Source organism: Thermobia domestica, chromosome 14, assembly GCF_964235325.1.
Source record: "Thermobia domestica chromosome 14, izTheDome1.hap1.1, whole genome shotgun sequence".
NCBI classification, from domain to species: domain Eukaryota; kingdom Metazoa; phylum Arthropoda; class Insecta; order Zygentoma; family Lepismatidae; genus Thermobia; species Thermobia domestica.
The window spans coordinates 66,121,398-66,136,203 of NC_137467.1; positions in this window are offsets into that span (position 1 = coordinate 66,121,398).

The window sequence follows — 14,806 nt, forward strand, 5'->3', positions numbered from 1 at the left end:
ATCCTTTAAAGTTGTAAAGTTGTATTTATTTTTAAAAAAATACTGTTTGTCGTTTGCGCAACATGTAGGCTACATTTTATGATAATTTTTAGTTCGTGTTACACCAATTTCTTATAATTTCATTTGTATTTCTTTACATCACATAGGTCCATAGGTTCCTCATGTACTCTGGGTTAAAATAAATAATTACATGCCAAGTCTTCAAAATTCAGAATGATTCCTGGATGCTTATCCCAACACTATTCATGAACTGGCAAATCGCAACTCTTAAAAAATGTAATAAATTTAGAAAACACGAGCCATGGCAACAATTGCAAAGTGCCAGTTGGTATCTTAAAACATGCGGTGAAAATTAGGAGTGTTGCCAATTTGAAAGATCGAATAATGGACGTTTCGTGCACATTATAAGAGTCATAAATTCATACTGGTTAACTATAGAACAAAACTAAGCATACCATTGGCTTTCGGGGAAAATTTACTATTAAAATTTGGTGCCACATGCTATGGTTTTCAGTTTTCAGAACTTTACTTTAATTCAAAATGGCGGATTTCAAGATGGCTGCCGTCAATGATACCCTTATCATATCACTTCCCTCTAAGCGTAATATGTATTACCGAAACCTTTATTCACTTATTATCATTAATACGCGGGTTAGAAGCGGAGGGAAGGGACTTACGCACATAGTAAGTATAAACAATTAATATGCCTGTAACTTTTTACCAAATGGGAGCATCTTAAAACTAACTTCACCATTGTCTTTCCGATTAAATTCTAGCCTGAAATTATGTATCATATTAGCCTATTCCCATTTAAAAAACTTGACCTTAATTCAAAATGGCGGATTTCAGGATGGCTGCCGTCAAGGTCATACGTACCATACGACTTCCTCCTAGGCCTTATATGTATCTACTTGGTTGTTTTTTCATTAACACTCCGTTTACAAAGGGTAGTAAGGGACTTCTGCAGTAATCTCTATTAACCACATCACAACTTTTAAAAATTATTAAAAAATAAAAAACATGCACCATGGCAAAAATTTCTGTCAGCACAAGTAATGAATACATGTCCTCTATGAGCAAAAAAAAAAATTCATTGAAATCGGAGCCGGACAATTGGGTGATGTCCCTTGTGAGAAAAAAATCTAGGAAAGCTCCACTAACACCCATCAGGTATGTATACAGCAACACGCGTCTCATAATAACCTACTACGCATATAGTACAGCATACGGTACCTTGAAATCAATAATAAATAGTATAAGCTACAACTGGAACGCAGTAGAGATATTCTATTAACATTCAGGGAATACATAACTGTAAAAGTTGCAAATTGAGTAAAACCTAAAAAGAATTTTTAGTCACTATGCATACTGCCACATAATACGGTTTGAAGGGCTCAGGAACAGGTTGCTCAGAAGTAAAGTTGAACGTACGTTATTGCAAATAATATTACTTGTGTCCTTAGTCACATACGTCAAGGACAACCGTAAAAAAATCACTTGCCCTCAAAACATTTCTTTCTCAAGTATAAGCTGTATAGGAAGGAAGATCTTCCATTTCAGCAATATCATACAGTACAGTGGGAATTCATGAGCTGTTCGTTTTTGTTTACTAAATACGAAATTTATGAGTACAAGAATAGCGTACTCAAAACAAAAAGCGGAACTTATACAACTTCAACATAACTTAACATGGAATTGTTTCTCAACACTGTACGTCGGAAAGAATTATCAACCTACCAACAACACTTTCTGTACATTTTCGAAACACTATAATACTGGTTGTTTTATAATTTATTACAAGAAATAGCGCAAATAAGAAATAATTATAACTAATAACGAATGTGAGAAATATTACTATATTCAACTGTTGCAAGAAATGAAAATTAAATTTTTGAGTTTTACGTCACATGATTATGCCGGTTAGGCTAAAGGAGACGGTGATGATGAGAGATAAATAAAATGGTGGAATGAAGAAAGTGGGAGGAAAATGGAGAACACCGAGAAAACCCGGTGTTTGTCCATCACAAAGTTCACTAGCGGGAGCAGGGTTTGAACCCGAGACCCCTATCAGCAGAGGTGAACGCTCTACCACTGAGCCACCGCGGCCTCCAACTTTTGCAAGAGTTTATGCCTTAATTCTGCTTAAATTGAGACGTTAATTCACGAAAAGTCTTAATAACTGCTGCCACTGCACTTTTAAATCGAATTCTGTTAAATTAACAAGAATGAAGATTTTCGCCCACCCCTTTACCGAGCTTACTTTTCTGTATCACACACATAGTAATATATAGCGCTGTGTCAAACTGGAGTTGCTGATAAAATACAGATACGTAAGGGGCCAACCAACTGCAAAGTTTCAGGAAAATCATACAATACTCTGAGAATCATAAAAATAAAATAAAATAAAATAAAATAAAATAAAATGCCCCATCCCAGGGCACGCTAGTAGTAATGGCGGCACTCTGCCTAACTTTGGACTTTGACCCCGACCTTTATGACGTCATAGGTCAAAGGTCAATGACCTTGGCCCAGGGTCAATGACCTAGGGGTACATAGGACCACCCCCTCTAAATTTTGGCAGGGGTACCATGGCCCACCCCTTAAATTTTGGAAATTGCCAAATCTAAAAATTTGGTATGGTAGCCTAGGACCATAGTATGTACCTCTATCAGTATTGGGTGTCTATGTCGTTCCCTTTCATGGGTAAAAAATTACCAAAAAGTCAAATTTCGGGGGTTTTTGACCTAATTTATCCCCTTTGATGAGGTATTATTATCCTATATAGTTATATGGGCGTATACAGGGGTCCATTACTTTTCTCAAGACATGGGTATATTAATGCACCCCTTGAAAAATTTGGGAGGGGTACCTTGGCCCACTCCTTAAATTTTGGAAATTGACAAATTTAAACATTGGGTATTATAGTACAGGACCCTAATATGTATTATGATAAATTTGGGTGGTCCACCTCGTTCCCTTCTAGAGGTACAAAATTGCCAAAATATAAACGTAAGCAATACGTAGTACCACGTGTTTGGTTTTTGGTCGATTTTATCCCCTTTGATGAGGTGTTATTATCCTATATAGTTATATGGTCATGTATAGAGGTCCATTACCTTTCATAAGATATGGGTATATTTGTGCACCCCGGGAGGGGTACTTTGGCCCACCCCTTAAATTTTGGAAATTGCCCAATTTAAACATTTGGTATTATAGTACCGGACCCTAATATGTATTATGATAAATTTGGGTGGTCCACCTCGTTCCCTTTTAGGGGTACAAAATTGTCAAAATATAAACGTAAGCAATACGTTGTACCACGTGTTTGTTCTTTTGGCCCAATTTATCCTCTTGGATGAGGTTCTATTACCTTATATGGTTATGTATAGGGGTCTATTCCCTATCATAAGACATAGGTACATTTGTGCACTCCTTTAAAAATTTGGGAGGGGTACTTTGGCCCACCCCTTAAATTTTAGAAATTGCTCATTTTACATATTTGGTATTATAGTACTGGACCCTAACATGTATTATGATAAATTTGGGTGGTCCACCTCGTTCCCTTTTAGGGGTACAAAATTGCCAAAATATAAACTTAAGCAATACGTTGTACCACGTGTTTGGTTTTGACCTAAGTTATCCCCTTGGATGAGGTCCTATTACCTTATATGGTTATATGGTCATATATAGGGGTCAATTTCCTATCATAAGACATAGGTACATTTGTGCACTCCTTTAAAAATTTGTGAGGGGTACCTTGGCCCACCCCTTAAATTTTGGAAATTGACAAATTTAAACATTGGGTATTATAGTACTGGACCCTAATATGTATTATGATAAATTTGGGTGGTCCACCTCGTTCCCTTCTAGAGGTACAAAATTGCCAAAATATAAACGTAAGCAATACGTAGTACCACGTGTTTGGTTTTTGGTCGATTTTATCCCCTTTGATGAGGTGTTATTATCCTATATACTTATATGGTCATGTATAGAGGTCCATTACCTTTCATAAGATATGGGTATATTTGTGCACCCCGGGAGGGGTACTTTGGCCCACCCCTTAAATTTTGGAAATTGCCCAATTTAAACATTTGGTATTATAGTACCGGACCCTAATATGTATTATGATAAATTTGGGTGGTCCACCTCGTTCCCTTTTAGGGGTACAAAATTGTCAAAATATAAACGTAAGCAATACGTTGTACCACGTGTTTGTTCTTTTGGCCCAATTTATCCTCTTGGATGAGGTCCTATTACCTTATATGGTTATATGGTTATGTATAGGGGTTTATTACCTATCATAAGACATAGGTACATTTGTGCACTCCTTTAAAAATTTGTGAGGGGTACCTTGGCCCACCCCTTAAATTTTAGAAATTGCTCATTTTATATATTTGGTATTATAGTACTGGACCCTAACATGTATTATGATAAATTTGGGTGGTCCACCTCGTTCCCTTTTAGGGGTATGAAATTGCCAAATTTTAGTACAACCACGTGTTTGTTTTGGCTCAATTTATCCCCTTGGATGAGGTCCTATTACCTTATATGATTATATGGTTATGTATATTGGTCCATTCCCTATTATAAGACTTGGGTATATTGATGCACCCTTTAAAAATTTGGGAGGGGTACCTTGGCCCACCTCTTTATTTTGGAAATTGCCCAATTTAAACATTTGGTATAATAGTATAAGACCCTAATATATATATATTACTATAAATTTGGGTGGTCCATCTCGTTCCCTTTCATGGGTACGAAATTGCCAAATTTTAGTACAACCACGTGTTTCGTTTTTCACCTAATTTATTCACTTGGATGAGGTCCTATTACCTAATATGATTATATGGTCATGTATAGGGGTCCATTTTCTATCATAAGACATAGGTACATTTAGTGATGGGCAGTGGGAATATTCCCGGTGGGAAGGAATTTAAAAATGGGAATATTCCCGGGTCTTTCCCTGGCCTTAAATTCCCGGGAAGGAATTTATTTCCATTTCATTACTTTATCTTCCAAATTATAAGAACCATATGATTAATTACTTTATTTTAATATATTATGATTTACTTCTAGGTTTTAAAGAATTTGGAGGTTAAAAAATTTAAAATTATTTGACGGTACTTTATATAACTAAGAATGTGATTTTTTAAGTTTCATTTCCATTTGCACTAAAATGTAGAGTAATTGTTTAGTATTGGAGGCCAAAACTAGCAAAAAGTAGGGTGATTTACTTAAGAAATGCGTTTATAGTGCTGTTCAAGTAGTCAAGAAAGTATCGAACATTTTTTTTAAGGCATTCGGGGATTTATAAAGAACGGAAAGGTGAGTGGAAGTGATTTATGTGAGAAAAGAAAGTGAATTGTTGGTAACGAAGATAGAAAACAACGTGTCGTGCGGGGCTCTAACCCGCCTTCATTCGCTAAGGCTCACTCTGCAATGCTGTCTGAATTTAATGTTGGTAACGTAGTTTAACGTGTAAAACCATAAAACAACCGCATCGGAATATAATATCGCAAAAAAGTAGGTGCAAAAGCTTGCCCCCAATGCTAAAGAACATCCAAAATTAGCAAAGTACTAATTTACAAATGATGAAAAGGAACAATTTTGTAAAGTAATTTAGAATTATGTAGAAATAGAGATGAAATACTATTAATAAACCCTGAACCATCATTAGTAATAGACGTCGATCTGTCTCCTCTCTCTGACTCGAATTTCTGAAGAGGTACTCGAACTTCATTTACATGTGAATTAACATATGGAATTTCGAGAAATACGTAGAATGAAAGGTCGTGTATGGCAATGTTACGTGCTAAAATACAAAGATAAGTAAGTATCTTGCAAATTTTGTGACCATAAATATGTATGGGCAAATGTTGATAAATTGGTGAGACATGTATCTTGTAGCATTTACACAATCTAATTGGTTTATAACATTTATAAATTTAATGTGTTTATAATATCAGTAATAGAGTCAAGTTGAGCAGATCCACTTACATATAAATTTAAACTGTTACTATATAATTTACTATATAATTTTTTCACACATATTTAATTCATAGAACACATTGTAAATAAATATACATTTATGCGTACTCTCTAAATATAATAAAGTGTTAATAAAGTAACATAGTATCGTTCAGAATATATAGATTTTAAAGAATCCTCTGTGGACAAAAGTAATAATATGCTGTGATATAAAAATTAATTCAACTTTGAAATCATAATATATTAATAGAATGCAATTTTCTTTCTGATTGGTCATAAATTCCCGGATAAATTCCCATTTTGGGAATCTTCCCGGGAATATTCCCAGGGAATATTCCCGAAAAATATCTTCCCGGGAATTTACCCATCACTAGGTACATTGTTGCACCCCGGAAGGGGTACCATAGCCAATCCCTTAAATTTTGGATTTTTTTTCAATTTAATCATTCGCTATCATAGTACATGACCTCAATATGTATCATGATCAATTTGGGTGGTCCACCTTGTTCCCTTTCATGAGTAAAAAAAATGCCAAAATATAAACATAAGCAATATGTTGTATCACGTGTTTGGTTTTTGGCCCAATTTATCCCATCTGATGCGGTCTTATACCGTATATGGTCATATGGTCATGTATATAGGTTCATTCCCTATCATAAGACATGAGTACATTGATGCACCTTTTAAAAATTTGGGAGGGGTATCTTGACTGATCCACTCAGTTTTAGAAATTGTTTAATATAAGCATTTGGTATCTTCGTACAGGTCTTCAATATGTACCACTATAAATTTGGATGGTCCACATCGTTCCCTTTCATGGGTAAAGAACTACCAAAAATCAAATTTCGGAGGTTATTGACCCTTTGATAAGTATTTAGCACGTTATATGGTTTATTACCTTTATATGTTTATGTTCTCTTTTAAATTTGGGAATTATAAAATAACATAATTTGGTAAACGTTTTCTAGGACCCATTGTAGATGTTGGTGTTCCTCTTATGGCCAAATATTCAAAATTTAAAGGTTATTGACCGGCTTTATTATTGAATAACTACAGGAGTTATTACTTTTTCATAAGACACAGGTGTATTTGTGTACCAATCTTAAATTTTGGGAGGGGTACATTTCTTATTGTCATATCAATAATTGGTAATTGTTCTTAAAATTGGATAGTATCTCATTCATTGGGTAAATCATTATGATCACGTGATCAGTTATTGACCTATGATGGGATTAGGAGTCCAGGACATTGGTACATTTAAACTTTGTAGGATAATTTGAGAATTATCAAATGAAATTGCGTCATTGGTTTTGATTATTACAGCCAAATATAAACGTAAGCAATACGATATACCACGTGATTGACCTTGATGAGGTAGTGTACAGGGATACGTAGCTAACCTTATTGAATCTTATGACTCATAGTGTTCAGGGAATACATGCTACAACACTGGCAAAGTTATTGTTGATGCAATTTGATTGGTTGATCACTATCTTTCGTGCAATCTGATTGGCTGATCACTATCTTTCGTGCAATCTGAATGGTTGCTGATTTTCAAATCTTTGCTGCATTCAGTTTTAAAATTTGTTTAACATTTAAAAAAGTTTTTGAAATGATTTTTTTTTGTTTGAAACTTTGGTTTGACATTTGTTTTCGTTTGATATTTTTAGTTTGAAAATTTTTGTTTCGAAATTTTTGTCTGAAATTTTTTTCAAAATTTTTTGTTTGAAATTTTTTCGTTTGAAATTTTTAGTTTGAAAAATTTGTTTCGAAATTTTGTTTAAAAAATTTTTGTTTGAAATTTTTTTGTTTGAAAATTGTGTTTGAAATGTTTTGTTTTGAAATTTTTGTTTTCAAAATTCTGTTTGAAATTTTTTTCGTTTGAAATTTTAAAATTTTGTCGTTTCAAAACTAAAAAAAAATTTTGTTTAAAATTTTTTGTTCGAAATTTTTGTTTTGAAATTTTTCGTTTCCAATTTTTTTTGTTTAAAATTTTTAAGTTTGTGCACTCATTAGTGAAGAACCGGAACTGCTTAGAAGAAAATTTAGTTTGAAATTTTTTCGTTTGAATTTTTTTTGAAATGTTTGTTTCAAAATTTTGGTTTGACATTTTTAAAAGTTTGTGCACTCATTAGTAAAGAACCGAAACTGTTTAGAACAAAACCTCTGGCAACATTGTGGTGCAATAGTACACGTCAGAACATGATAATGCAACGTCATCAGTTTTGCATCATATATAAGTATCGTTCGAGTTAGTATTCATGATAACATCATCATGGCTACTTGTCTGCAGTTTCTAAACACACCTGATGTGATGAAATCATTTACCAAGATTACTGATTTACAACAGAATGTACCTTATAGAATCTTAGCTAGCCAAATGATCCCTACAAAGTTTGGATTAAGAATCGTAGTGAAGCTTGAAAATGATAAGAATATAATTTTACCAGCAAGATATTTACCCATGGAAGCATCAAAACAAGAAGAACTGCTGCGTTTCTTAAATACTGGATCTGTATCTTTATGTTACAAAGCATTCTTGGGTCGAAGTCATCAATTTGAATTTAGTACACAGCCAGATTCGTCAGCAATTGTGATGAAATCATGAATTCAAACGTCAGCACATTCCTTTGACGTCAGACATAGTTGTATGAATTTGGTTGGTCAGCATGACGTCAGCAACTGTGATGAAACCATAAATTCAAACGTCAGCACATTCCTTTCCAATGACGTCAGCAATAACTATAAATCAACCAATACACTGTCATCCCACGAAATCATTTGAGCAAGTGCTTTTCAGGTGGAAAGATGTGTACTTCTAACGATAAAGAGTTCATCTTCGCAAGCTATTATCCAATAAATATATTTCAAACAAAACATGTGATGATTGGTATCAGTGCTAGAACATTTGAACCAGTAATTCGATTGGGCAAAGCAGAACAATTTGGTGTACAACTGACCTGTGAAGAATGTCAAATATTATGTTCACGAATCGACCAAATGAACGATTATTTTCATGATGAGCTAAATGTGACCATAGTCAAATCATTAGGCTCAAATCATGAAGTGGTGCTGCGTACAGTCCTCGAAGAGAAGATGGTGCTGTTACGTAAAAAGAGTACATTCAATGTCCCTCGCAACATGGTGTATCTAACACAAACGGAATGGAACAAATTCATCAGCGTATTTCAGTGTGTGAAACATGCAGTGGAAGTATGCAACAAAACAAGTATATTTCTAAAAAAGTACTATTTTGAAAAATGTGTTATGCATATTGTACAACATGTATCTAGATATTGTGATGGTTGTCAACATCGTTCGTGGGTGCATACCTGTATTGATAAACAGTTTATTTGTGATCAAATGGACATTGAGTTTCCACCAATTGATATCGCAATAGACCTTAAAAGACTTCAATTGGAATTAAAATTATACGCTAAAGACAAACTAGTGCAACAAGTTCAAAATACATTGTATCGACAATATCCAGAACCACTATCTGGTATGGATGTATGTGGAGTGTAATAAAATGATCCATTTCAATGAATTGTGTTTTTTCATTTCAAGTACAACCCCATATTCTGATGTATACTATTGCACCACAATGTTGCCAGAGGTTTTAGTTCTAAACAGTTCCGGTTCTTTACTAATGAGTGCACAAACTTTTAGAAATGTCAAACCAAACTTTGAAACAAAATTTCAAACAAAACTTTCAAAACAAAAATTTTCAAACTAAAAATTCGAAACAAAAAAAATTTTAAACAAAAAATTTGGAAACGAAAAATTTCAAACGAAAAAATTTAAAACAAAAAATTTTCAAACAAAATTTTGCAACAAAAAATTAAAAATTTTCAAACTAAAAAAAATTCACGTTTCACGGTTAACCGTCAAACTTTATCCGGTTTTTAACTATTCGATTAACAAATAAACGGTTTTGATCATATTTATCAGTGAGTGCAAAATGTTGAACGAAACCAAGATTTTTAAATGTTAAACAAAACTTAAAACTGAATGCAGCAAAGATTTGAAAATCAGCAACCAATCAGATTGCACGAAAGATAGTGATCAGCCAATCAGATTGCACGAAAGATAGTGATCAACCAATCAAATTGCATCAACAATAACTTTGCCAGTGTTGTAGCATGTATTCCCTTAACACTATGAGTCATAAGATTCAATAAGTTTAGCTATGTATCCCTGTACACTACCTCATCAAGGTCAATCACGTGGTACATCGTATTGCTTACGTTTATATTTGGCTGTAATAATCAATACCAATGACGCATTCTCAAATTATCCTACAAAGTTTAAATGTACTAATGTCCTGGACTCCTAATCCCATCATAGATCAATAACTGATCACGTGATCATAATGATTTACCCAATGAATGAGATACTATCCAATTTTAAGAACAATTACCAATTATTGATATGACAATAAGAAATGTACCCCTCCCAAAATTTAAGATTGGTACACAAATACACCTGTGTCTTATGAAAAAGTAATAACTCCTGTAGTTATTCAATAATAAAGCCGGTCAATAACCTTTAAATTTTGAATATTTGGCCATAAGAGGAACACCAACATCTACAATGGGTCCTAGAAAACTTTTACCAAATTATGTTATTTTATAATTCCCAAATTTAAAAGAGAACATAAACATATAAAGGTAATAAACCATATAACGTGCTAAATACTTATCAAACGGTCAGTAACCTCCGAAATTTGATTTTTGGTAGTTCTTTACCCATGAAAGGGAACGATGTGGACCATCCAAATTTATAGTGGTACATATTGAAGACCTGTACGAAGATACCAAATGCTTATATTAAACAATTTCTAAAACTGAGTGGATCAGTCAAGATACCCCTCCCAAATTTTTAAAAGGTGCATCAATGTACTCATGTCTTATGATAGGGAATGAACCTATATACATGACCATATGACCATATACGGTATAAGACCGCATCAGATGGGATAAATTGGGCCAAAAACCAAACACGTGATACAACATATTGCTTATGTTTATATTTTGGCATTTTTTTTACTCATGAAAGGGAACAAGGTGGACCACCCAAATTGATCATGATACATATTGAGGTCATGTACTATGATAGCGAATGCTTAAATTGAAAAAATTCCAAAATTTAAGGGATTGGCTATGGTACCCCTCCTGGGGTGCATCAATGTACCTATGTCTTATGATAGAAAATGGACCCCTATACATGACCATATAATCATATTAGGTAATAGGAGCTCATCCCAGTGAATAAATTAGGTGAAAAACGAAACACGTGGTTGTACTAAAATTTGGCAATTTCGTACCCATGAAAGGGAACGAGATGGACCACCCAAATTTATAGTAATATATATATATTAGGGTCTTATACTATTATACCAAATGTTTAAATTGGGCAATTTCCAAAATAAAGAGGTGGGCCAAGGTACCCCTCCCAAATTTTTAAAGGGTGCATCAATATACCCATGTCTTATAATAGGGAATGGACCAATATACATAACCATATAATCATATAAGGTAATAGGACCTCATCCAAGGGGATAAATCGAGCCAAAACAAACACGTGGTTGTACTAAAATTTGGCAATTTCATACCCGTAAAAGGGAACGAGGTGGACCACCCAAATTTATCATAATACATGTTAGGGTCCAGTACTATAATACCAAATATATAAAATGAGCAATTTCTAAAATTTAAGGGGTGGGCCAAGGTACCCCTCACAAATTTTTAAAGGAGTGCACAAATGTACCTATGTCTTATGATAGGGAATAAACCCCTATACATAACCATATAACCATATAAGGTAATAGGACCTCATCCAAGGGGATAACTTAGGTCAAAACCAAACACGTGGTACAACGTATTGCTTAAGTTTATATTTTGGCAATTCTGTACCCCTAAAAGGGAACGAGGTGGACCACCCAAATTTATCATAATACATGTTAGGTCCAGTACTATAATACCAAATATATAAAATGAGCAATTTCTAAAATTTAAGGGGTGGGCCAAAGTACCCCACCCAAATTTTCAAAGGAGTGCACAAATGTACCTATGTCTTATGATAGGGAATAGACCCCTATACATAACCATATAAGGTAATAGAACCTCATCCAAGAGGATAAATTGGGCCAAAAGAACAAACACGTGGTACAACGTATGAAAGGTAATGGCCCCCTATACATGACCATATAACTATATAGGATAATAACACCTCATCAAAGGGGATAAAATCGACCAAAAACCAAACACGTGGTACTACGTATTGCTTACGTTTATATTTTGGCAATTTTGTACCTCTAGAAGGGAACGAGGTGGACCACCCAAATTTATCATAATACATATTAGGGTCCTGTACTATAATACCCAATGTTTAAATTTGTCAATTTCCAAAATTTAAGGGGTGGGCCAAGGTACCCCTCCCAAATTTTTCAAGGGGTGCATTAATATACCCATGTCTTGTGAAAAGTAATGGACCCCTGTATACGCCCATATAACTATATAGGATAATAATACCTCATCAAAGGGGATAAATTAGGTCAAAAACCCCCGAAATTTGACTTTTTGGTAATTTTTTACCCATGAAAGGGAACGACATAGACACCCAATACTAATAGAGGTACATACTATGGTCCTAGGCTACCATACCAAATTTTGCGATTTGGCAATTTCCAAAATTTAAGGGCGGTGGTCCTATGTACCCCTGCCAAAATTTAGGGGGTGGGCCATGGTACCCCTGCCAAAATTTAGAGTAGGTGGTCCTATGTACCCCTAGGTCATTGACCCTGGGCCAAGGTCATTGACCTTTGACCTATGACGTCATAAAGGTCGGGGTCAAAGTCCAAAGTTAGGCAGAGTGCCGCCAGTACTACTACGCTCACCATTTCTTGGAGTACTTTCTTCCCATCCAATCCACTTTGGAAAATTTTAATAACATTAATACTCCTTACACTCAAACTATAGCTAAAACTTTTTCACACTAGGGTGAAAGGGCACATCCCTCAGTACCTTGCATTGAACCCCACCCAACATTTCAACATCATAATCTTTACATACACAACAACAAAAATGTGACGGCATAGGCCGCCACTAGCATGCAGGCCCACCCAGAGGGTCAATACACGCGACCACCCCCTAAATTTTAGGCCCATCCCATTCGGATAATTGATCTAGTAAATGCTACTAATCATAACACTTCACAACTTTCCTTCTCGCAATAGTGCAAGACTCGATTTATTAATATTCACTTTAAATATTCATAAGAAATAACGTATGGCGTAATGTAAAACAGGTTACATCCAGATTGGGTACATAAGTACCAATTTAGAAACCAGGATAGATCAATGGCATAGGCTAAGCCTCACGTACCTGAAGTTTATGGTTTCATCCCGGCTTACAACAGACACATGCATTATGGTGGACATACGCCATGGCCATAAGACATAATTCTCTAAAATCCGAATTGATCACATTTTTCAGAGAATAATATTAATCGTAAAAATAAATAAGAATTCTAATTGGGAGAGAAGCAGCCCCCTTGCATCCGACGAGCACCAATGGATTAAAGTGAATGCCCAAAGAGGAGGTACTGACTTTCATTGACTTGTTCAGCCCCCGACCCAAACCATTGAACAACAATTCCTATCAACAATTGTTTCCCTTTAACTTGCAGGAAACAAACACAAACACCGTAACTTCTGTTTCTTTTTCTCTCAGCACCAACAATAGAATGAAACATTGCATTTAGCATGATTCAAAGTAAAAATAAAAATCAAGAATAAGGTGTTAAAAAGGGAATTATACCAACTGTCAATGACCTCACATTATAGCACACCAGATTACATTCATCAGTATTACATATGCCTGTATTGTATACGTTGCGTGCAACGTAGTTAAACTGAGAGCCTAAATCACCTGAATCACATCCGTCGTTTTACATTACCATCTACTTACGAAGCTCTAATTGCGATTTCATCACTAACAATATGCATCCCTCTTTTACTACTACTTAAAATGACAAACATTTCCGGTCTTTACAAGCACGAAGACGTTTTTTCTAACCATCTCGAACATCATTAATCATTCACTAACACTTATTAAAAATAAATTCCATAAATTTCATTTTAGTTACAATCATCACAAAATAAATATGAAATTCAACTGTAATTACATAGGAGAAATTCGTTACTAGCTTCTCCAGTTCATTACCAAAGATTGACATCCGATATTGTTTCTTAACGAATATTTATTACTAACTACAAGGAACGGATGAAACAATGCAAGATAACAATGGGTCATGTCGCCCTCAAGGCACCCGCTCCTTTTGTTTTCCTGTGCCTGAAACCTACTGTCTCCTCTCAGAGATCTTTGGCCATGTCGATTTTCTAAGTGAAATCATGCAGAGGAACCTAGCATTTAGCTAATTGATAATCATGCAAGGTTGATAAATAAACGTTCAAACATTTCATTATATTTATCATAATGAAACCCACACTGTTCTATGAAACCATAAAAATGAAATTAGCAAAAGGAGAAAACATACCTATTACCTTATCTTCTAGATGATGCTGCATCACACAAATTGCTCCCGTATTCTGATATATATTATCACCGAGCAGTGTCCTTTTATCAAGGCAATTTTGAACACATTACCTAAGCATACACCCCACGGCAACACAAAATGACGAGCAGATCAATAACACAAAATACGTCAGACATAAGGACCGCAAGGTAAAAATAAGATCAAAATCGGTAAAACTAATTTTTTCATGGTATGCAACAAATTTTTCTAGCATTCCGTT